A 26,546-nucleotide genomic window follows, 5' to 3' on the forward strand; every position below is an offset into this window, starting at 1 on the left:
CGCAGCGCGCCGGCCGCAGCGGCCATTGGAGGGTGAACCAACAGCAAAGGAAGACCTTTCTGACCTTTCTCTCTGTCTCTCTCTCTCACTGTCCACTCTGCTTGTCCAAAAAAAAAAAAAAAAAAAAAAGAGTGAGTCATCTGCTCTGCTGCCCTATGGGGCTCCCATCGTAAGGGAGCTCTGTCATCAGGGATTCTATACGGAACTCCTTCTGCATGGATTTTGCAGTCTGACTTTCCACAGTAAGGTACCACACAGGATGCAGATGCATAACGTGCTCCATAACCTGAAACCAATCTTGGGTGCTGTCCAAACAGAGAGAGCCTGTTACACCCTGCCTGCCCCCAGAGACATATATACAGAGTCTCATTTTAAGGAAGGAGAATCACATAAGCTTACATCCGCTCTTCTACCTTCAGTCACAGTGCAAAAGGACACTGGGTGCCTGTTAAGGGAGAAGGGAGAACAAACAGGAGGTGAGGACCTTAAGACAGGGAGGAAGTAAGGCCCTGTGCATAGTGATGGAAAGAATAATACTCACATTTGGCTGAATATTTACCCAAAGGAAGCTAAGTTTTAAACTAAAAGTGAGAAGAATACCTGGAAACATCATGATTTTGTTAACCCTAAGCCACTGAGAAGGAAGAGGGGCATGAGAAGGGAAACAAAGTTCATATCAAATCAAAGAGGAATTTTTTTTCCTGAAAACATTTGATTTACTGTCTAATTCCTACCTGTTAACAATCGCCATTACATAGCACTGTGTTATTCCGAGCACTTTCCAGTGGGGTCAGCATGCTTTCAGTCCTATAATTGACAACGTGGTGATCTCTGAATATTATAATCATAGTGCATTATATCATGTTAAACTGACAGTTGCAGAGACTGGGAAGGATGGCATCATTTGATCACTAGGACTTAGTATGCTTAAGCAATGGTGGAAGTGTTGTCACTTCTGACATGTAGGCCAGTGAATATTCTTCCTTATGCTGCTTACCCTTATATCATACTTCTCAACGCTTGGTTCAGAGACCTCCCTGCTTTAGAATCACTTGTAATATTTGTTAAAAAATGCACATTTGAGTAGATGGGCATTTGGCCTTGCTGTTAGATGCCATTTAGGATGCCTACATCGTGAGTACATGGGTTAGACTCTGAGCTTCAGCTCCTGATTCCAGCTTCCTGTTAATGCAGACCTTGGCAGGAAGCAGAGATGGTTCAAGTGATTGGGGTCCTCCACTTGTTAGGTTATGAATTTTCCTATTGGTTATTCTTAGCTCCATCTTTTTTGCTTTAGCTTAAGTTCTTGAAGCCATTCCATATCTTACAATGAATACCTGTGTACTTCTTTATTGATTTTATAAGTACAGATATGTACAAAATGTTGAGTTCAGCCCTGTCCAATTTGTTTTTATGAATTGTTTTCATTTACACATTTAAAAACTGACTAGATATCTCAGAAATAAAATAATGTTATAATCTATGAGCCTGTGTGTGTCTTTACTAAAATACTACAATGATATCTCAGAATGATACGAAGTTGGGTTTGCATCTGGGCTTTAGGAGGGGCTGCAATATGAATGTTTTAAGGGACTTGAGTTTCTCAGGTTCTTTCTTCTTTGAGGCAAATGATCTATCTTTTCTTGCCTCTTAACATCAAACAAATTGGCCAGTGCCATGGGTTACTTGGCTAATCCTCTGCCTGCGGCACCAGCACGCCAGGTTCTAGTCCCAGTTGGGGTACCAGATTCTGTCCTGGTAGCTCCTCTTCCAGTCCAGCTCTCTGCTGTGGCCTGGGAAGGCAGTGGAGGATGGCCCAAGTCCTTGGGCCCTGCACCTGCATGGGAGACCAGGAGGAAGCACCTGGCTCCTGGCTTCAGATCGGTGCAGTGTGCTGGCCGTATCAGCCATTTGGGGGATGAACCAACGGAAAAAAGGAAGACCTTTCTCTCTGTCTCTGTCTCTGTCTCTCTCTCTTTCTCTCTCTCTCTCTCTAACTCTGCATGTCAAAAAATAAAAATAAGAAAACAAATCAAAGATATTACTCCTATTTTGGGGACTATACCTGCACCCATAAGCCCAAAGATGCTTCTGATTTATCTAAATAATTATCTCAATAATAGCCAATTCTGATTTATCTAAATAAATCCTTATGTTTAGCTGTATGCAGAGATATCTTTCCCTAATCCAAATTCCTAGAGAAAGATCGGGATCAGCCCAGTCTGGCTCAGATGAATATCCCCACCTCAGCTGTAACCTGCGAGTGTGTCTGCTGTTAGTAGGGCACCAGGAACCCAGTACTGAGGAGAGAAAAAGGACCAACCTGGGACATCTGAGTTGTCACTTTGCTCATTTGTTTTTATCTGCCTCTATCTCTGAATTCAAAGGTGCTCCTCTCCAATGTTACCCAGCTATCTTACAACAACCTCAGGGGAAATTTTTTCCCCTCAAATCCTCCTAGCAATTTATATATATAGTATATACACACACATATATATTCAAATATTATCTCTTTTGGATTTTTTCCATTGGCCATTCTCTCTAAAATGCCTACTATCTCCCATAACCCTCTACTTTTTTAGCCTGCATTGGTTTTCTGTTTTGTTTTCATTGCACATATCACCACCACATACATGATATATTTATTTTTATTTATTTGTTTTCTGCTTTCCTGGGATTCTGCTGGTAATGTTCATTTTTCTGTTCCATTATTTTGAATAGTGCCTGGTCTGCAGTAAGTATGCTTGAATTTGTTTTTATTCAACACACACACACACACACGCAGCAGGGAGAGAGAGAGAGAGAGACATGATGATGAGACAGAGAGAGCAAGTGAGTGAACTGTCATCTGCTTGCTCATTCTTCAAATATTCACAATGTCAGATGTGAGCCAAAGCAGAGCCAAGAGTTGTGAATCCAACCCAGGTCTCCTCCATGGGCAGCAGAGCCTCCGCTACTTCACTCATTATTAGTTACCTCCCTTTGGTGGGACCATGGAATCAGTGGCCAGAGCTGGGACTTGAACCCGGGTACTACTAAATTGGATATGGGTATCCCAACTGGTGTCTTATTGCTTGACTAAACAAGCCTAAAATCTTAAAATCTGTGAGTGCTTAAATACCCTTACTTTGACCATTCCTCTCCAAATATTAGGAATTCTGTGATTTGAACAACTCAGTATTGTACACTCCTGTATCGCTGGGATTTTAGAAATTGTATGCAAACATTTTATATATATATATATATATATATATATACACTTCTTCCCAGACATATCCAAATCAAATCACTCTTGAAGCTTATATTGCTACTGCACATGGACATTTGCTGTTCCATTCTAATTTGTCATTTACTTCTTAGAGCTCCCAACAGTTTACCAAATGCGAACAAATGGCCTCTTTACCTCATGCTCCTCTTTACATAGTACGTATTGTTTCTTCTCACAGGTAGACATATGTTCATTTTTGTTTTCTAATGGGGTTTCTTTTACCATTCTCTTTTTAAATGACCCAGTCCATCCCTGGGGAATCACCTCTTCCCATTTTTAGTTGTGACTTTTCAGGTGGAGTTAACTTCACTTGTGTTTTAGATGTGAGGAGGAAAACCATAGACTGGAGCAAATGTTTCTGAGAATGCAGCCGGACTCATGGGTGAGATTAGGGCTGGGGATCCCAGGCAGGCAAACAACATGAGCACAGTGGGGAAAACACAGGACACAGCCGGTCACTAGGAAGCCACTTATTTTGATGAAACTACAGGAAAATTACATCATTGAAGGCTTGAAGGCAAACCAAGAGTTAATTTTAGAAGACATTGGCTATTGATCTAAAGAGTCATCTGTTATTCAGAAGGTAATGGGAAATCACTTTGGGGATGTAAGTGTAAAAAAATAACACAAATAAACCTGCGTTTGTGAAAGAAAAATCCGATGGTTGAGAACAGCATGAATCAAAATATAAAAACAGTCTTGTCCACGATATATTACTAATACTATTATCAGTGCTCGCTTTGGCAGCACCTATAGTAATACTGTTATCATCAGAGAGGAACTCTGTTGTATTTTCTCCTTAGGGCCCTATGCAGCTATGAGGAAGGTATCCATCTTTGTTCCTCTCCTTAATGGGTCAGAAAACAGTCAGCCATTCCAGTCACGAAGGGGATTCTAATCTAGTTAGAATACTGATCAGAACCTAGTTATAAGACTCTACAGCCCTGTGAGAGTGACTTTTTTTTTTTTTAGGATTCCCTTAAGTGGTTACTTTCCAGGATATTTTCTCAGTCCCTATAGGACTGTGGCATTGATAACCAAGGAAATTTCTGTTAGGTATATCAATTCAACTTTGGGGTCTTTCCTCAGTTTCTTTTTCTCCAGCTCCAATATCCTATCACCCACATGGTATGATTGTCTTTCCTGTACTCAAACTGCACGTTATTTTGTGGTGGAAGGTCTGTGGCACAGGGTTTAAGCATATAGTTTCTTTTCCATAAATTATATGTTCATTGAGGTTTTGGACTACATGCATAGTATATTCTTTGTGTACTTCAGAGTCCCAGAGCTTGTATCTTGCATGCATAATGTATCCAGTAAACATTTGAAGATGAAGACACACAAAAAGAAAACTATGCTTTAAAAATAAGGACAGGGGCTGGCACTGTGTTGTAGCCAGTAAAGCCGCTGGCTACAGTGCCGGCATCCCATATGGGCGCCAGTTCGAGTCCCAGCTGCTCCACCTCTGACTGGCTCTCTGCTATGGCCTGGGAAAGCAGTGGAAGATGGCCCAAGTCCTTGAGCCACTGAACCTACTTGGGAGACCTGGAAGAAACTCCCGGCTTCTGGCTTTGGATTGGTGTAGCTTCGGCCTTTGCAGCCAACTGGGGAGTGAACCAGCAGATGGAAAACCTCTCTCTCTCTCTCTCTCTCTCTCTCTCTGTGCCTCTCATTCTCTCCGTGTGTAGTTCTGACTTTCAAATAAATAAACAAATAAATAAATCTTTTAAAAAAATAAGAACAAAAGCAACAGCAAGTCACAAATGTACCACTGCTTGTAGACTAAGATACATAACAGCTTCAGGCTTACTTTTGAGAGATCGTCACATGACATTTTCCAATGGAACATGTGAAAAAGATAAGGGTAATTTTCATTAATGGTTGTGGAACGCACTGAGGTAGATTATAGAGTAGACAACTGCTGTGGCGAGTGGTAGGTTAGTGTGTACAGCAGCTGTATTTCAAGTTAAGTAATCTATTTTTGCAAAGGGAATCATTCAAAACTATGAAAAATCATTTGCTTATAGAAATCAGTATCTTAAAAAAGATTATTCTGAAAAACATCCTTCCTTTTGTCGCTCTTGGAAAAACAAAAAGACAACTTAAAATAAATAAAATGTCATCCAACTTCCCCTCCAACATGCATAGCAGTTTTTTTTTTTTTTTTTTAAATCTGAGAACAAATGTGTATCTTGGCTGGAGCCAAATTGAACCAAATGCAAATGGGAATGTCTTCCTAATAAACACTTCAGAATGGTGTCACAATAAAATGTTCACATATCCTTCAGTGTAACAAAAATGCTAGGAGCCACTGTAAGTGCCAACTACAGAGCACAACTACATAAAAAACTAGACAGGCACAGAGAGAGAGAGAGAGAGAGAGAGAGAGAGAGTGTTTAGGACAGCCAATAAAAGCTACCATCAAATTGGAATGTAATTGTTCTTGTGGTATTGGTAACTAAGCCACAGAACAGTTCATACAGCCAGTTTGACTTCTTTCCTGGGATCAGTCAGCCTGAAGGTTTTGTATTCCTTGAACCAAAAAGGAGGAAAATGATCCAGGAAGACATCTGAATAAACACTTACTGTTTATATAGAGCAGAGTGGTTTCCAGAGCTGATCCCTTACCTGATTTGGCATATCAATTATTTGTACCCTTCTTTCTCCTCTTACGTAAACTCAAAGCCGTGCCATGGCTTGCTGATTTACGCTGATAAGGTTGCACTGCCTGACTTAAAGAGCCATTTGCATGACCTTGGGTAATTCGTTCACATAGTATCAATAACTAACACTAGTGCACAATAACTGGGAATGTTGAATTAGAAAATCAAGTTCTCAAATATAAATATATGTATTTACAATGAAAGTTAAGGAATGTTGGTAGTTTAGATGAACCACTTAAAAAGGAAGTATAGGTCTATGTTAATGTGGAAATATCAGCAATTTTGCATACTTTATGTACTATATCAAAAAATTAGAAACATAAATGATTCTTAAAAATACAAAAACTCAGAGGATTTTAAACTATTTTCTTCACATATAACAAAAAGCAAATCTCTTGCTAATGTTATGAAATGTTAGGAAAAAGACTTAGACAAGCTTATAAATAATCATTATCATCACAGAACACAATGTGTAGTATTGATTTAGTAATAATAAAGAGATAGAAATGTTTGTAGGGGGGAGACTAACTTTATGTGTCAATATCTTAACTGTATAGAAAACACAGTTATTGGAAGAGCCTGGACTAATATCTAAATACTAGTTCTCTTTATATCAACATTCTGTTTTAGTTTTTGTTTTATTTTAATATAGAAGGCACAGCTCTGGGAACAGACAGTAATGCACTCCAAGAGGGATGGCAGACATGAATACAGGCTTGTCCATAGTACAAATAAATGCATTTGATAATATTTATAAAAGCATATTGCTCTCACATTGAAAGTATATAATAAAAGTTTGCTGAATATGATAAATGAATCAATCTTAAACTATACTTTGAATATAATTTTCATAATATGAATATTCAATATCTCACAGAACAGTCTTTTGGAAGAAGTTTTTCTACTGACAGCTTGATGCAAGCAATATAGATATGGAGTTAGTATTTCATTACCGCCCTCAGTTCTGGAAATGCAATCATTGTTTATTTAGCACAGTACCAGTTATTTATATTTAAAAGGTCAGCTCCTTTTCCCCCTCCTCGTAGCTAACATTAGAGAAAGGTGGAGGAAATCATAATTTGAAAATAATGATATAAAAATAAAATATTAGTGTAAATTATTTCTTAGTGCTTTTAGTTTATTGGATGCATTTCACTAATAGTACATTTACTATTAGTTTTACTATTTTTTTTTACTAATGGTACAGTTTAGATTATTTAATGCATAAAGTGCTAGAGTAATACTATTATTTTGGACTTACATTTTCTAAATTCTTTTTTGTGTTATGTAATCAGTAACTAAAACTATTGCACAGTGACTTTTTGTGGTTTGAGAAGGCTGCTTGATTCTCCAATTGGTGAGAACTTCTCATCAGCAGAGTCCCCGCATCTCTGCCATCCTATCCCTCAGTAATATTGCAGTCAGGCAGGCCTGTTCACCTGGGCAATGCTTGGAGCGCCACACAATTTCTAATTCCTAATAAAGACTTCCTGATTTTTACCTGTGCCTGCTTCACCTCCCACAGATATATCTTGCCTTAGGTAACAATTCATGTTGTTTCTCCACAGCATTTCTTTACATCACAGCCAGGTCTTATTGGCAAGATGCTGTAGAGCAAGCTTTCAGCTTTCTGAACAATGTAAATCGCCATTATGTTTTGTTTCTGGAATCTGGATAATTGACTTGCTAGGAATTCAGTAGTGAAGAGATTAAAATTTGTTGCTTCAAATGTATATTTTGCTTTGATAATTAAAAACTAAGTTTGGGGGCCCGGCACCAGGGCTCAATAGGCTAATCCTCCGCCTTGCAGCGCCAACACACCAGGTTCTAGTCCCGTTCGGGGCACCGTATTCTGTCCCGGTTGCCCCTCTTCCAGGCCAGCTCTCTGCTATGGCCCAGGAGTGCAGTGGAGGATGGCCCAGGTCCTTGGGCCCTGCACCCTCATGGGAGACCAGGAGAAGCACCTGGCTCCTGGCTTCGGATCAGCGTGATACGCCGGCCACAGCGTGCCGGCCGCGGCGGCCATTGGAGGGTGAACCAATGGCAAAAGAAAGACCTTTCTCTCTGCCTCTCTCTCTCTCACTGTCCACTCTGCCTGTCAAAAAACAAACAAACAAACAAACAAACAAAGTTTGGGAAGCATGCCTGAGGGCAGGACATGGCCCAAAGGATTACAGCTCCAACATTTGTCCCTGGAAATTTTATTAGCAGCAGATTTTATTATACTTTTATAAGATGAAAACAGTATCTAACTTCACATACTAGGAACAGGTGAGCAATAAACCTATGTAACTGTGAGTAAACATGAACTTGCATGGGCTTAGTGGAACATCATCAAATCTCAGCCTTTAGCATCTGTCATTGCCATTCATTGAGAGCAAAGGCAGACAATATATAGAACTGCATATTCTATAACCTTTCATTCATAATTAAGCTGATGATTTAATGATTCTCTTAGGTTCAAAAAAAGATTTCTTCCAAATTTTGTAAAGAAAATGGGGACATTTTTAAAAGTTCATGTGATAACGTGGGTGGGAGGTAGGGGTGGGTGGGAGGTATTACTATGCTCCTACATCTGTATATAGGAAATATGTGAAATGACACCTTAATACAATTTATAAAAGTCAAACAAAAAATTCAGGAGAATTGGGAAGCTGCATCTGGAAGTATCCTCTTCTCTTTCTACTCTTAGAACTCTCTGGGAAACTCAGGAAACCTTAGCATCTCTTGGCATCTCTCAGCATGTTTGCTCATTATGCCAACCTTCATCCTTAGTTTGCACAAGATTTATAATGGTTGCCCCTGCTCTCTATCTACCTTAAAATCATTCCACTTAGCTAATGAATTCAGTCTTACAGTTTCTTTCTTTTTATTTATTTATTTTTTTGACAGGCAGAGTAGACAGTGAGAGAGAGAGACAGAGAGAAAGGTCTTCTTTTTCTGTTGGTTCACCCCCCAATGGCCGCTGAGGCCTGCACTCCGCGCTGATCCAAAGCCAGGAGCCGGGTACTTCTGGTCTCCCATGGGGTGCAGGGCCCAAGGACTTGGGCCATCCTCCACTGCACTCCTGCGACATAGCAAAGAGCTGGACAGGAAGAGGAGTGACCGGGACAGAATCCTGTGCCCCAACCGGGACTAGAACCTGGGGTACTGGTGCCGCAGGCGGAGGATTAGCCTATTGAGCTGTGGCGCCGGCCACAGTTTCTTATTTTTAAACTCTCTCTCAAGAGATTTCTAGTTTTTGCTGATCTTTATTTTGAGGAAAATATTTCTTTTTATTTTTAATAATATAAAGAGAACAGATTTTATATGTTTCAAAGATACAGTTCTCAGAAGATACACTACTTCTCTCCCTCCTTCCTTTCTTTTTTCCCTTAATTTTTGCAATAACACACTTTTAATTTACTTCATAATCACAGGGTTAGTGCACCACTGACCATAATGTTCAACAAGTAAAAAGTAGAAACGCCACTGTTCCACAGGAATATAGACAAGGGGTAGAGACAATAATCAAATTGTCAGATGTCAGCTTCATTCTTATACTTTTTTTGATATTCTATATTAACTACCACGTATCAGAGAAAACATATGATATTTGTCTTTTTGGGACTTGCTTATTTCACTAAGCATAATGGTCTTCAGTCGCATCCTTTTTGACAAAAGACAGGATTTCCTGTTGTTATTTATGGGCTGAACATGGCTCTGCTGATCTGTGCTAAGGCTGAAGTCAAGCCTGTAGGTTTGTGCGCATCTTAGTTATGTTATATGTTACATCAAATTATGATTCTACATATTTCACTTTATTAGAAATTATCTCAATGCTTATTTCCCATATTAATTTTATGAGAGTCTAACCCATCCTTTAATGTTTATTCATATTGCATTGTATTTCATTTGTGTCATATTGGGTTTCTATTTGACTAAACAAATATCCAATACATGCTTTTTACAAATTACTATGTGATAAGAACTGTTACCTTGTTGCTGTCTAATTGTTCTGATTGCTTTTAATATCAATCACAGCATCTATAGGTACATTTTATAAATAATGGCATTTGGTAACAATCTGTACTACCGTAATAACAGTATGAATAATGTTTTGAGTAGCACTTCATTCTTTGCAAAGAAGGATCACATATATTACCTCACTTAAGCCTCTTGGTAAGACTGAGAGGGAGGTACTCCTGTTGTTTCCATCTTAAAGGCATTTACACTGAAGGGCTATTATGGCACATAGTTAAGGAAATAGAGAAGGGTGCAAAAATGACAGCTAGTTCCATTTCAAGTAATATTTACATTTAATTAGATAACAAATGAGAACAGACCAAAGGTACAGTTGTGAATTAGAGGTGCAGTGGCCTGTTTTTCATGAGCAAACAATGTTAACTGCGAGAACAAGAAAAAAGATTCCCAACAGTTCTTTTATTCCCCCAATTGCAGGTCTGTTTTAACTATAGGCTAATTATGTTATCAATCATTTTTATTGTTTTTAAATATAAAAGTGATTGGTGTTTAGTTAAAAATATTGCCTTTATTGGATACACCTCATACATAATAATATACACTTCTTTCTTCACTTATGATCTTTATCATTAATCCCATGTTATGTGATATCAATATCTCTACTTTCAAGAAAATAGCATGTGTGTATGCATATAATAGATGCAATGTATATGTAAAATATTAAAAATAAATATTTTTAAAAATTAAAGTGAGATTACACCATTTCAAATTGCTTTATGTAAAAATGCAAGAAAAAAGAAAAACATCGCTGTGATTTCTTATATAAGATGACCAGGATTCTTAAAGAGTCCAGTTGAATAAAAATGAATTTATCTCTTGTCTATGTAAAACATTCCCAAGAAAAGCAACAAAGGGTTAAATCAGAGTACAAATCACAGAAAATTTCTCCTTTTTGTTCTCTTCTTATCATGGTGATGTACACTCCTGTGTGGTTGCTTCCAACAAGGATTTGGTAAACTTTGCCAGTTCAGAAAATTCCTTCCTCATTTTGAAAAAAATCACTTGAAGGAAGGAAAGGGCCCTTGTAAATTCCTTAATAACCAGAATTAAGGAGTTATTTTTAACATACTTCAATGTCTTATGACCAGAAATTGTTGCTTTTGTTTAGTGCAGGTTTCTTTAGGCTAATATATTTTAGCAACCAGGAAACAAGCTGTGTAACTTTAAATAAGTCATATAATTTCTCAGTCCCTAATTGCCCTGGCTGTGAAGTGAAGCAGTTGAACTATACGATCTCTACTCTTCTAATTTAAGAGATCTAGCATTTGTATAGTACTCTGCGTATCTATAACTTGTGGTTTTCTTTTTCAAGTTTCTGTTCTTGTCTGTCTTTTGACCCTGAATAATTCCTCATAGTCTCAAGGAATTAATTGCCACACAAATATCAATTATTTTCAAACATGGGTCTATACTCCATCTTTCTCCAAATGTGGGGTGCTAGTGTTCCTCACATAGTTCCATTGGAAATAATTTTAGGGTTCTGTTTACTCAACCTCCCACTTGGTGATAAATAAAGCACTCAAACTATATTAAGAACCTTGAAAAATACTGAAACTTTGAAATCTGCTTAACCAAAATTTATTAAGACTCACGAGGTATCCACAGATGTCTTCGTTTACCTATCTTCTCCTTAATAAGATCCTTAATAAGCATAAGACATAGAACTGGTGGCCTGGTAAGTTGTACTGAGTTATGGTCTTTATATATTTTCTCATGTCTCTGTGAAAGATTATTTATGTTTTGATTTCTCAAATTGCAAATTCATCTTTCCCATTTATGTTTTCTGTAGTGAAAAAATTATTTGGCGTAGGTCAAACTATATAACTTATCAAAGTCTGAGTAATTGCTTAAATCAGACCAATAAGAAAAGGAAAGAAAAGAAAAGAAAAGAAAGTGTAAGAATGGAGCAATTAAGTATGCAGAAATATTTGATTTTTTCATTTCACTACAATGGTAATAAAAAAAAAAGTGTTGAGAGTGGTTTGAAATGTTAAACTGAATACCTAGTGTGTAATGTACAAAATGATTGGTAGAAATGTAAAGTCTTTTGAAGACTAAATATTTCTGATGTCGTTTGAAATTCATGAGACAGCGTCCCTGCGATCATTTCACAAAGACTTAGTTTAGTCCATATAAGGAAGCACGTTGGACGATATTATTTTATGGAGTCCAAGCATGCAAAATAAACTTCCTTATGGCTGCTTCTGTCAGACAATAACAAAACTTTTTGTAGATAGTAGAAAAAAGCTGGTAAATACTGTTAAGTTTTATGTGCACATATATATGTTAGGGCTTATTGTAACTTACTCTAAGGCTTGAGCTACTTAAATTTTGCTGCTTACCTGTGAACTGTATTATTAAACAAGGTCATTCTTATCACATGTCACAATTGCAGCTTACCTTAGTTAATTGTTAATAGCTGAGATCTGTGGCTTTCTGTAGCTACGTTATCAGGTCATTACCATTTGGGACAGTTATTTGAAGTGAAACTAATTCTTCACTATCCCTACTCTAAGCGTTAAACAAATTATCTTTTATGACAGAAGATCAAATGCATACATTTAAGTATGAAGAGCATATCTTTTGCTTATCAAGATAATAACAGTGGTCTTACCAGCAGGGATAGAACTTCAGTCTTTATTCACCATTGAAACCTTCCACTTTGTTTTATGGCTGAAATTTTGGTCAACTGTAACATACGATCTTAAGGGGAACAGTTTGTTATTCCACTACAGCTTTTGTAGTTCTTTAATATTTTCAGAGTGAATTTTCTTCAGGGAGAAAGATTTAGGGAGGGAAATAAGATGTCTGTGTTGGTGAATAAGCAAAAGTGAGACATTTTAAGTAATTTTTATTATTTTAAAATAAACTTCTCCCAGTTTTAACTCAACAAATCCTAAAGCAAGTTTAGCATTCAAGGTTAATTTTGCTAGAGGAAATAATTTATTGAATGGCATTGAGCAAACTAACAACAGGAAAGGAAGTCAAGTGTATTGTAGGTATTGGGCAAAAAACAATGATAGGTATTGTCCTGTTCTAACAGGATACCCAAGACTGAGTGATTTATAAAGAGCAGAGCTTTATTTCTTACAGTTCTGAATGCAGAGAAGTCCAAGAGTGTGGTGCCTTCATCTCGGTAGGGCCCTCTTGCTGTGTCATAATATAGTGAGGAAGAACGCATGACAGGAGCCCACACCCATGATAATTAACCCCCTCCTCATAACCTTGTCATTCCTTAAAGTCCCATTTCAATACTGTTTCAATAACAATTAAATTTCAACATAAGTTTTAGAGAGGACATTCAAACCATTGCCATTTTATATCATAATTTCTTTTACTCTCCTCCCCAAATACATGCCTACATAATAAACCTTAGAGGAAGTTGACTTTTTTCCAATGTTGATTTTTGTTTGTACAAAGGCATAATTATCCCTAAGGAATCAAATATATAAATGGTTCTAAGACCACTACCTCACCTTGTCCTGCTTGCTCTCTCCAGTGCTGTGTTAGCAGGTGTGATGTCTGTATAGGGAAATGCCTCTGGAAGGCACTTTTAAACTTTATGAGAAATTCTCTTGGAACCTCCTTTATTTGGCTTCAAAGAGTAACCAGAGCACCTGTTCTTCTCTCACCTATTTGGAGAGCAGAAAAATGTGCCGTGTCTGAGACTCTCCTTCTTTTCATGTTTCAGCCTGATTTTAAATTGCTGCCTAGGCATGACACTGGGTTTAGCATGGTTTATTTCTTTGTTTTTAAGTAAGTTCTCAGTATGTCTTATTCTGATTTAGGGGGTGGCTCTCTTTAAAATATGGGGTTACTTGATACCTCTGTGGACTTAGTTTTGGGTAATTATTCTTAATGGTAAGAATACTTGAACATCAGTAAAAATTCCCCTAGCATCTCATTCATAGAATAAGTAGCATTTCTAGAAAAGAAAGGCTTAACAGTTACAACTTGGTTTAAAGTGGGAAGAACTTCGAATTTTCTTGGGGTTGCTTACAATCCTTAGTATCCTGATTTATTGGTTTAATTTTCAATTGTACACTTCTTCGCAGAGGCTGAGAGAAGTAGGAACTAGGATAAAGATTAAGCAAAGGATTAAGACATCCCTGCACTTTCTTCGAGCTCCTGTTCCTAATACTCACTTCCCTATTCCAGGTTGCAACTCAGTTGCAAATACCAAAATAAGCACCTAGAAAGAACTGGCTCTCTCTGGAATGACCACAATCGTACTGTTTCTTGCATGCTTAGTTCAAATCTACTTTAGGAGGGGCACTGAGCTACAACTGTGCTGACACTGCCAGGACCAGAGAAGTTGCCATACCCCAGAATGTGGACAGGGCTACTCCTGAGTTGTATGCAATGTAGAACAATTTTTGGGGGGCAGCCATTAAAAACAAAACTTATGGACCCCTATGAGGTATACTGAACTATCTATTTTAATTTTGATTAATGTGTAGCAAAGAGATATTTATGAGTTCGCTATTGTCTAATTGGTGCATAAAGATTCTTTGTGGTATTCAGGTATTATCACTTATCATTTCCTTTTCAGATATAGAAATCATCCCTTCATGTTCTTTGACTTTTCTTTAAAAAAAAGATTTATTATTTTATTCATTTGAAAGGAAGAGTGACAGAGAGAAATATCTTCCATCTACTGATTCACTCCCCAAATGCTACAAAAACCAGGGCCAGGCCAGGCTGAATAGAGGAATCAGAAATTCCATCTAAGTCTCTTGTGTTGATGATAGGAACCCAGGCACTTGAACCATCATGCATTGCCTGCCAAGCACATTAGTAGTAGGCTGGATTAGAAGTGGAAGCAACACTGAATCTCCAACACTATGGTATGAGATGCAGGTGATCCAAGTGGTGGCTTAACCTGCTATGCCACAATGCCCACCTACCTACCTCTCCTTTACAATCAAGTTTCTCTTCTGATTAATTTTGTATATCCATTACAATAAGATAATGACTTACTCTTCAGATAATGTCATACTCTTCAGAAACTGGATTGAAATTATTTAGCTATTCTTGCCTTTCCAGTTGCCTGATATTATTTATCTAATGTCTATTATATTGATACTAATGATTCTGTATTATCTTCTGAGCAATACTGAATATTGCACTTAATGACTATCAAATATTGTTGGTGTGCTTTGTTGGTGATGATTTCAGATGGAAATCTTACCTAGATTTGAGTTGAGATTTTAAGATGTAAACACATAACCACACATTGGCCCTCCATGTCTTTCTTTGGATGCTTTAGGTTTCAATCACTATATTCCTGGAATGCGAACCTACAATACTGACCCAGCTATCCATACAACAATGCAGATGAAGGGGGTAGCTGAGAGGCCCATGGGCAAAGCAATTCAGAACAGTCCCATGTGCCCAGAAACATCGGTCCCTCATTTAGTAAAGCTTAACTAGAGAGAACACCACATCACCATGTACAGTGAAGGCAAAAAAGCACATTTATGAGAATGTTCCATCTTTCTTATGGAGCAGTGATCTCAAAAATCTATTGAAGAGAAAAGGCACAGCCACCCAGAGAACTGCCTCATTTGTGCTATGTGAAGCCTGTGGAGAATCTGAATTGGTATCTTTGGTAACAAGTGGGATAGGAAACATTGGGTAAGGGACTCTTCCTTCTGCTCACCACTCTTGTGTAGGCCAGGGCTGTAATGAATAAGTGAGAGCCAAACAACTCATACAAACAACTCAATCCAAAGGTTAGTGAGTTCTTTGATAGCTCATTGCATTGGATATTTTATGTTTTTTCTATGAGTGAAAGTCACCCCAAATCAGTTCTCTAGCAACATCTTGGCAGCCTAATATCACACTGTTCTGTTAAAGAAACACTATACCAAGAATGGGAATGATCTGACTCCCGAGACCCTCTTCTTCAACAGGAGACTGGCATCAAGTATAACACCAAAGCATGGATATGATAGCTGCTCCTTGTTGTATCTGGTTGACCTTACATGTAAGGTGGGAATATGACATGTGGGTGAATGGAATAGGGTTAGAGAATCCCCAAAGGAAGACATAGATGCTAGGACCCAAGTTGGATAGCTCTGGGGCACCCACTCCTGAATATATTACACTACCCAACTTATCTATCTAGACACTAGGGGGGAGGGTCTACATGAAATTTTGAGGAAGGTATTCCAAAGTAAGAGTATGTTTTCTCTTGCCCAAGTCTATGCAGGGTGTTGGTCAAAGTCTGCCATATTTTCAGAGAATATCATATAGTTATCACCGGGACAAATAGTCCTTTGGGACTCAGATTATCCACTCTAACCCTGATAAAGTGGCTTTAACAATCTCAGCCTGTTTTCGCTCAGATGGACTCCAATGTTATCTCAGCTCTCTTTGTCCTTTCAGAAGCTCTCCTTGTATCAGAATATGGGTGGATTTGATGTTAGATTTTGATAATCACTTCACCTAGGAAAGTCTAGAATTAACCTGGATCTCCGAATTTCTCTCATCTTCAGAGGCTTGTCCCATCTTTGCTCTAGTCTCATGTACAAAATGAAATGACCCAGGTCCCAGACCCTTGTCTCCATCTTCCTCCTAAATTGAGTCCCTGAAGGTAGACAGCTGGAATCCAGAATCTCTTCCCCTAGGTAGTTGACAGATTTCTCTTCAGGTTTTGAGTGAGTTGAGCAGAGGAGAAACTCTAGGTTAAAATTATGCTTGTGCTATTATTTAGAGCCCTGTCTTCCATTTTGCATGAAATCTAATTTGTGGAAATGGAATAGACTGTGTGTGAGCCTGAGGAATTTCCAGTAACTGGAGTAAAGATGAATCTGTGCTTTCTTGCCTCTTGCTTTCTTTTTCAGGTCCTCACTCTGCTACTTGGTGCTCCAAGGAGTTGAGCGGCGCACATTATGTCAAGGGGAAGACATCCTATAAAAAATCCCAGCAGGAGAAGAAATAATAGCAATCTGAATTAACCAATCCAAGAAGGAAATCAAAGAGTTTAAACAAGGTAGAACTTGAAGAGATTAATCCCCAAAGTGATGAAGAGATTAATCTCCAAAATGATGAAGAAACTAATCCTCAAAGTGGTGATCCTAAAAGAAACATCTCTAAAGAGACTTATAAGTGGGAGTAACTTCTTATAAAATACTTATCCTACTCCAATGCACACCAAAAGTATGTGCCTCAGATCCAGTGGTCCAAGTTAGCACTCAGTGGGTCCCCTCCGTGAATTGAGGATGTGCAGGTGGATGTAGACTAAGGAGGTGGGAGCATCCTACCCTCAGCTTTTCCTTCAAGGGGAGGGCAATCTTCCTTCAGAGGCCTTAATTCCTGGGTGACAGGAAAAGTGGGTAACTCATGGCTGTCTTGTCTTTTATTGAGATGAGAGCTTTTCTTTTGGTTTCTCTTTTTTTTTCCATAAATTAAGTGATACCAAAGGCAAAAAATTCTAAGTTTCTCTAAATTCTTCTCCCTCAGGAACCTCAAATTTGCTACTATTCTTGAGGAGGAAAAAACATGAAAATACATCATGAATAATTTTTAGAAAAGATGAACTTATAGAAAAAAAACAGGGTACCTGAAATATCAAAATAAATCTGTGACTCACAAAGCAGAATTTTGATTAACAGTGTATTATGTAATATGTTATTAGAGTTTGGTAAATACCAGAGTACATTATGTGAAATGTTTATGGAAGTAAATATAATCACACAATACTTTTGTATTTAAATATATATTAGTAATTTGATTTTTCAGATATTTATACTTTTATTAAACTTGTTCCTTGGAACAAAAGTGATAAATTGTTGCCAAAATATTTTAACTTTGTGGGTTTTACTAATGTGATATAAATATTTTCCCAATTCTCTGAATATTATGTAATAATATTGTTGAAAGAATACTTTTAGATATCCACAGAATGTTTTAAAGGAAATTAATTCTCTTTGAATACATTTGGACAATTAACACTATATTGCCAAGCCAAATCCATGTTGGTTGAACCTTAAAATTATATAAGAGAAGCATGTTTTAGTATTTATTTTTCCAGGTTTTGTTTTTCTAAAACCACTATATATAATAAAAATACGCAATTGCACAAAAATTTTGTTAAGCTGTTTCTGTCTTAAATGCAGAGTCAGGTTATCCCTGCTTTGGGATTTATCAGGTTTTAGAAGCAAATTGACTCCTTGGGGTTACCATAGATTTCCTTCTTCGAACAGTTTGTTGTAAAGATCAGTTTTCCACTTCATAAACAGCATCCATCTGCTCCAAGTGTAATGAATTCATCGCTCTGTGTTGGATGACAGTTAAGCATTCCTTGAACAATCATCTACTGAGCACTTCTCAGAAAGCACATGGAGGAAATGATGTTTCCCACCCATAAGAAATGTGGAATCTTGATCAGAAAATACATCTATCATGAAGTCAAAAGCTGAGGGCCTGAGAGTTAAAAATGAAATTCTACAGAATAACTGAACATTGATTAGAAACATTTGAGTCAAACTTCTTTTGGAGAGAAATAATGAAGAATTTTAGCCACAGAGAAGAGAATGGACAGAAATAAAAAAGATTTACGTAATTTGTATTTAGAAAACAGCCAATAACATTTTAGCTGCAACATGCAGTTCGGGTAGGGATTGAACATTGAAAGCAGTAGTGAGGCCAGCGCTGTGGAGTAGCAGGTGGAACAGCGGCCTGCAGTGCCGGCATCCCATATGAGCTCCAGTTCGAGTCCCGGCTGCTCCACTTCCGATCTGGCTCTCTGCTATGGCCTGGGAAAGCAGTAGAGGATGGCTTAGGACCTTGGGCCCCTGCACCCATGTGGGAGACCAAGAAGAAGCTCCTGGCTTCAGATCTGCGCACCTCCGGCAATTGGGGAGTGAACCAGCGGGTGGGTGACCTCTCTCCTCTCTGCTTCTCCTTCTCTCTCTGTGTAACTCCAACTTTCAAATAAATAAATCTTTAAAAAAATAGTATTACCAAGTATGAAGAAATCAAGCATCTGAGATGTGGATGAGACGATCAGGAATATGCTTCTGTAGGCAGCTGGGAATGTGGCCACTGAGCGTGAGAGAATGAGTCTGCTGGATGTGCTATTGATCTGAAGCCATTCACCCAAGGTAGTTGGCGCTGTAGGAAGGGGCGCCCCCACAGAGGAAGTAATCAAGGAGCTGCAAGGCTGGGGTTGGAGCTGGGTCAGGCTGAAGCTAGGAGCCAGGAGTTTCCTCAGGGTCTTCCATATGGGTGCAGGGGCCCAAGAACTTGAGCCTTCCTTCACTGTTTTCCCAGGCCATTAGCAGGGAGCTGGATTGGAAGAGGAGCAGTGGGACTGGAATAGACACCCATATGGGATGCTGGCATTGCAGGCGGCAGGCACTTCACCACAGCACCAGCCCTGAGACAGACTTTCTAAAAGTATATTAATTTCCCACTGTAGAAAAATTGAGAATTGTGAAAACTTCTCCTTTTTGGGTCTGGAATTAGCCACACCCCAAAATTCTGCACAAAGTCAAGACAGTGAGAAAAACAATAAACTGCAACTCTTCAGGTTTATTAAAGACATAGACTGCAGGGGTACTGGGTTGAGGAGTCCATCACTAATTCCAGGAAAGACACATCCAGCAAAGCTAGATGTTAAATTGACTTTTTAAAACAATTGTACCCCGATGTTCTAATTTTTACTATAAACATGAAAATGTTTTCCTAGAAAACAAATGTATTCCACTCTAGATGAAAAGTAAAACCTAACATAGGATGAAGCCAAGATTTAAGCATGAGGAAAAATCAGTAATTTTGTTCTTCAAAAAACTTAAGAAATGTCATACAAATGTGCACTTTCTCAGAGATGATGTCTTATCTGGAATAAGCTTTCTTTGAGTACAAATATGCAAGTTACAAACAGCTGACTTTCTACTTTTGCCGAATTCTTTGTTCCCTATTTTAAATATACTAATTGTCCATCTGTTTAAGGAAGGCTGATAGCACATGAAAGGCATTTACCGCTATTGATTTTTCATGAGTTACAGATTTGTACATAATTAAGAGGTTGCTTGGACTTGTACAAGAGTGTGCATACCTTTTATCTTTTTTCCTTAAGCGGTGGTTTTTCACAATGAATTTTGCTAAAATGACGCATGACTTTGTGAGGTTTATGACTTTGCAAGGAAGCAGTGTGAACATAACTCCCTAAATGACCATAGAATTTGGTAAAGAGACTATTTAATTAAGGAAGCATTGTTCTATTACAATATTGAAATATTTCTAAAGATGAAGAAAGATTTATCTGGATTCACTGTATGAGTCTTTTAACCCCCAAGATAATGCATTTAACAGAAATAAGCAAAAGTTTCCAACCTGAAGACAGGGAGCACTGTTTTTAATCTAATCTAATATTTAAAATTTCTTTGTAAACTACAAACAAAATCATTTGTATAAAATAATTGGACTTTGTCTTCAAAAATATAATTATCTTTTAGTCTTAAAATACTTCCAGAAGCAAGCTGAAATTTCTGTGAGCTAAAGAGCCTTCATATTTGCCTTAAAAGTTTTTATTATTTTTCACATAAGGAGGATACTAAGATAAAGAAAATTCCATATCAAATAAGGATGAGTGAGCGAGGATAATTTCATAGTGGAAAAGTTGATGTTTCCAATAATAATGCAACTCAAGAACCAACAGCTGAGTTCCCTATGATATTGAACAGCTTCTATTTGAAAACTGGTGGCATTTATCCATTGTTTAGAATCATTGAGGTGGGTTGCATTTCACTGGTTACTTAGCAACTATGTAAATTTAGTAAATATTTTATTATCCAGTATCCAAGTGAATGCATTATAATTCGATAGAAATAATCATAATTTTTTGGTTATAAATGCTAATCCTAAAATGCTACTTTTTACTATTTGATTTTTAGCAAACAAAACACAATCAATACCTACTTTGCTTGAGAAAGTATATACTTTCTATTTATATACATTTAATTCCAATTTAACCACTCAATAATATTAATATATCCTAGTTTTGTCAGTTAAGGAAGGAATCCAATGTCAGTCAACATTAGTTTTAGATTTGAGCAGATTTTTTTTTTGACTCTGAACTGTCTTCTTTACTTCATTTGATCTTGACCATGACCTTTTCTTCTCTATGTCTTTTCTTTTCTGTGAGGTAGGCATGAACTTACCAAAGTCATAGTTGACAGGTGAAAGACAATAGACTAAACCTTATCTCTTTATAGCTTAAGGACTGCTATTCTAACTTCCTTCCTCCATCTTTTAATGTGGAGCCAAAGTCTTTTTTTTTTTTTTTTTATGAATACATACTCAGGGATGAGCAAATCATGGTCTTCCTTACATAAACCATGTTCACAATGCACGGCCTCAAATCTCCACTTTTTATTTTCAGTGACACATGACACATTTTATAAACACTTAAGAATGTCTCATTATTTTTAAATTTTCATCTCACATTGTACTGTTATTTGCTCCACACCTAAATTCACAGGTTTGGGTGGTAGAATAGGTACCAGGTGTTTTCACTGAATTTCTGAACTTTTAACACACTTTTCTTTGTACATCTGTCTCTTTTTTGCTGTCTAATTAAAATGCACGATGAACATAATGAGTAGAGAGTATTAACAGAGGAGACCAGAAATGCTCTGGCATCAGATGACTAGGTCCGTGTCATTATAATCACAGGGAAATTCTAAGGCGATTCGCAGAGTGAATAAACTGCATATAAATTAAATCACTTCCACAAAAGAATCACTTCTTCCAGTATTAGTGACCTTCTGCCACATGCAAGCCTGTTTATCTGAGTAAAGCAGTGGTAAGCATCTCACATAATCTAAAGACAAGACTGGATTAATTATTGGACGCTCAAAACACTAAATTTCCCATCTTTTAAAGTCTTTCCTCACAGACATTTTGCACTCAGTGTGCAAAGCAGGAGCACCGGGCACCCCTGTTTTCTTCTTTTCCCAGGGGACTGGGGTAGCTGAGAATACTCTCAATGTCAATATCCACCTCCTTCGCTCTCACTCTGTGTAAATCTGATTTATGGAGCTTGGGGACGGCTACCTAGTAAGGTATGAGATGGGAAATGATATTTCACTGGGAATCACAAGGCCTGCCTTAAGGAGTATTTTCTTTTAATTTACCACAATAAGTGTTGTGTCTTTGTTTTATGCCTGTCTGTCTGCCTATCTATCTCATGTATCATGGTGAGAGTGGATACAGAATAGAGATTTCTTTTTTTAACTTTTATTTAATAAATATAAATTTCCAAAGTACAACTTTTGGATTATAGTGGCTTTTCCCCCCATATCCTCCCTCCCACATGCAACCATCCCATCTCCTCTCCCTCTCCCATCCCATTCTTCCTCAAGATTCATTTTCAATTATCTTCATATGCAGAAGATCAACTTAGTTTATACTAAGTAAAGATTTCAACAGTTTGCACCCAGATTCTACACAAGAAGTTTGTTTTTTACAAAGCTGCTCTTCAACAGCATGGTTATTCATTTCTTCTTTAAATCTCACATTCAAGTAATGTCTATGCATTTACCAGCTTCCTGGTGTTTTAAGTGTCTTCATTCTTTTATTTAAATTTGACATAGTTTTTCTTATTTAAATAACATTTATTTGGAATGGTTCAAATTTCACGTATTTTGTTATCTTAAAGTTATCCATTTAAATTAATATATAGCATAATTCACTATTAAAATTGAAAGTGCTGAACAATACTTAACAAGAACAAGGTTTCCAATTGTATCTGATTGTTTCTCTCATTCTTATCACTATAGCCCCGATGATTGTGCTGCTTGTAATTTTATCCATGAAAACAAGGATTTAAAATCAGGATACAATACAGTGTTCATCTTATTATAAATCAGGAAAGATTATTTATTTGACTCAAACACTATGGACACTTGTGGGATTATAAAATTGACTAGGACATACTGCAATCACTGTAATTAGAACTGTGCTCAGCTACAAGTAGTAGGAAGCCACATGAATGATCTCCTGTACAGAATATGACTTTCTTTTTTATCATAACAAACAGTTCAGACAGAGGCTTCTTGGAACCGATCTCGTGTCCTCAAGACTCCTTGGGATTTAGCCTTCCATCTGCATGCTCCACGTGAGATTTCTGTTCTTATGATTGTCACGCCTGGTTCACCTCCAGGGTTGCACTGAGTTTTAACAAGCACAAAGAAGAAAAGGAGCGAAGGGAGCCTGTGAGCTGAATCTTGTCCCTTTAAAAGGGATTTCCTAAGGCCCCAGTCCATGTCACTATGCACGTCATTAGCCAGAGTTCAGTTATCACCCGGTCTACACGTTGTAACTTTTTACTGAACATATTGTATCCCTGAACAAATGGAAGCCTTTTAGGTAAGTTAGGGAAGAATGAATACTGGGTGGGGTGACATAGGTGTCTGGCACAGCCCACCAGGACCCATAAACTTCCCTCATCAGAGAATTCTGCAAACAAGTGGATAATTCCCCTTTTCTATCCCTCTTCCCATACGTAGTGTTGGGAATAAAAATAAAGAAGGGTTAGCGTTGAAGTGCAACATACTCAAATATGTTTGGGTCAAGTTCGGAGAGGAACCTGGAAATCCCAAGTCTGTGCCTGTGAGGAAAAGTAGTTTGCTAAGTGACAGAAAGGGTGCCATTGCAGAACACAAGCTGAGACACTGAGGAGTGAGACTGGGAACGAGGTCAGCTGCTGATTGCCTGTCAGCTGTCAGAGGGGCCCCAGGGGGCAATGACTGACAGACTGATGACAGTATTGTCAAAATTGGAGGCTAGAAAATCCCTTTTCACTTACAATTTCAAAATTAAAAGCTTGCATTTTAGTGCATTGCTCTTTGTAGTCTTATTGGAAGAGTGAAGAATGTTTCTCTAAACATTACAATGTAATACTCCTATAAACTTTTAATATGTGTACTTAAAATGTTATAAAACATTTATGTGGACAAGTATTTAATTTTTGAACCCAAAGTCAGTAAAATACATTAAAAATCATGTGCATGTGCCATAAAAGATAAAACTAATTTCATGTAACATGTTGTCTTGAAATACCTGTGGCATTTTTTAAATTTTATTTAATAAGCGGAGAGACAGAGAGGTGAGACAGTCAGACAGACATAGAGAGATCATCCATCCACTGGTTCACTCCCCAGATGTTTACAACAGCCAGGTTTGAGCTAAGCACAAGGCAGGAGACTGGAACTTGAAGTCTCCCACCTGGGTATCAAGATCACAAGAGCTTCTTCCATTTCCTGCTGTTTCTCAAGGACGCATTAGCAGGCAATTGTGGCAAAACTGGAAGAGCCAGCACTCAAATCAGGCACATGGGAATAGGATGTGGTCACCCACATGCCTCACCAAATGCCCACCCCTGAAGAATGACATTTAAAAAAAAATGTTTTCAGCACTTTGCTTTAACTATCCGAATTAATTTTTTTTAAAGATTTATTTATTTTTATTTTAAAGGCAGAGATACAGAGAGGCAGAGGGGGAGGGAGAGAGAAAGAGAAAGAGAGAGAGAGAGAGAGAGAGAGAGAGAGAGAGAGAGAGAGAAAGGAGAAAGGTCTTCCATTCATTGGTTCACTCTCCAAATGGCCACAATGGCCAGGCTGGGCCAGGGTGAAGGTAGGATCCAGGAGCGTCTTCTGAGTCTCCCATATGGATGCAGGAGCCAAGCACTTGGGCCATATTCTGCTGCTTTCCCAGGTGTATTAGCAGGGAGCTGGATCAGAAGTGGAGCAGCCAGGACTCAAACCATTGCCCACATGGAATGCCAGCACTTCAGCAGGCAGCTTTCTCTGCTATGCCACAGTGCTAGCCCCATTATTTTTCTTTTTAATGAGAAGAGATGCATTACATAATAGTATAGTCTACTTTTTAATAGCATAGTTCAAAATGGGTAAGTTCCTAGTTCCTATTTTCAGATGTATTCTAACTTCATTTCTGCCCAGAATGAGGAAAGTAAAGGATGCTGAATTTCTGTGTTAATGTAAATGGAATTTATTTAAAGTTTTGATATGTTTGTTCCAGCTTTGAAAAATGAAATTTTCTAAAAAACTGTACCCCTGCTCAGATAGTTTCCAAGGCACTATAAACACTAGTCTAAAACAACTTCCTCTGGCCTTAAAAAATAGTCACTGTAACTGGAAGATATTTGCAATACACAAATTTTTACCACTATCTAATGTGCCTTGGCTAAAATCCAGTTTTGTTTCCTCCTTTTCCTCTTGCTAATCATACCTGTAAAAAAAACAAAGCCTATTTCTGTGGGTATCATAGTAAAAAATCAATTTTTTTAACCAAGTTTCTCCCTTTACAAATGGAGTTAGTCAAAGCCTTATTTGTGAACTGTAATAAAAATATTTATAATGAAAGGAATTTGTATACATTTGAAAGTTTTGTCTATGTATCCTTTTATTCTCACAAAATTGGTAAAAAAAAGAAATCATATGTATTTCAGAGTTTCTTTCATTAGGCTGCAAAACACACAGACACACACAAATGTTTCTCCACTTTGTATCAATGGCCCAGAATGCTATTCTTGTTGAATCATTCATTCATCTGGTGTGTTTATTACCTTGCTGCAGGCACCTGGACCCGTCCCAAAGTCCTGGAAATGTTGAAGTTAGCCCAGTTCAGTGCTTTTTCATTGGACTACCTTGCCTCAGGCTTGTTTTTTCCTTTTTACTAAAACTTGCCTGTCGAAGTTCCAACATGATAAACACTGTGATATTCCTACCTACACAGATCATTAGAGAGTCCTAACAAATTAACGCATCTTAGTGCAAATTTATGTAAGAATTCTCCTGAGACAGTGTTATCATCGGCAGTTTTATTACCTGGCTTCTGACCAACAATGCAGACAAAAGATACTAATGCATGCCTCATTAAAAAAAGAAGTTATACTAAAACATTTTAGTTCCAGGTGTGTGGAAGGTATATGCTGTTTCTATCACATCTTCCCTAGTCAACTGCTATCCAAATTTGCCTAATGAGAGAAAATGTCCTTTATGGCTTTCTACAAATGGTATTTTCATGTATTTTCCTTAACACATCCACTAAGAAAACACTATTTAAAAATTGGAGTGCATCATTTTTCCTATGAAAGCAGATTAATGGGTCTTTGAGAATGAAAAAGGAGGAAACAGAATTTCAAGACTCAAAGGGTAAGCAGAGGAGACAAAGAAAAGTGAGAAAAAGTGGCCTGAAAAATCAAGAGAAGGTATTGTTTCATATTAAAGGAAGAAATAGAAGAGGTGTCCAATACTACATATAATATATAGTATAATATATAATATAATGCTATATATAATATATAGTATAATATATATAATATGCAGTATAATATACTATATTATATAATATATAATATAATATATAGTATATAGTATTATATAGTATATACTATATAGTATTATATATAGTATATATTGTACATATATAAATATATTATATATATATACTATATAGTATATATTATAGTATACTATATAGTATAATACAATAATAGAGAGACAGAATAAGATTTCTTTACAAAGACGTTAATGAGGGAGTGACTAGATACTGTGGGG

The sequence above is a fragment of the Oryctolagus cuniculus genome, chromosome 13 (assembly GCF_964237555.1).
Source record: "Oryctolagus cuniculus chromosome 13, mOryCun1.1, whole genome shotgun sequence".
NCBI classification, from domain to species: Eukaryota; Metazoa; Chordata; class Mammalia; order Lagomorpha; family Leporidae; genus Oryctolagus; species Oryctolagus cuniculus.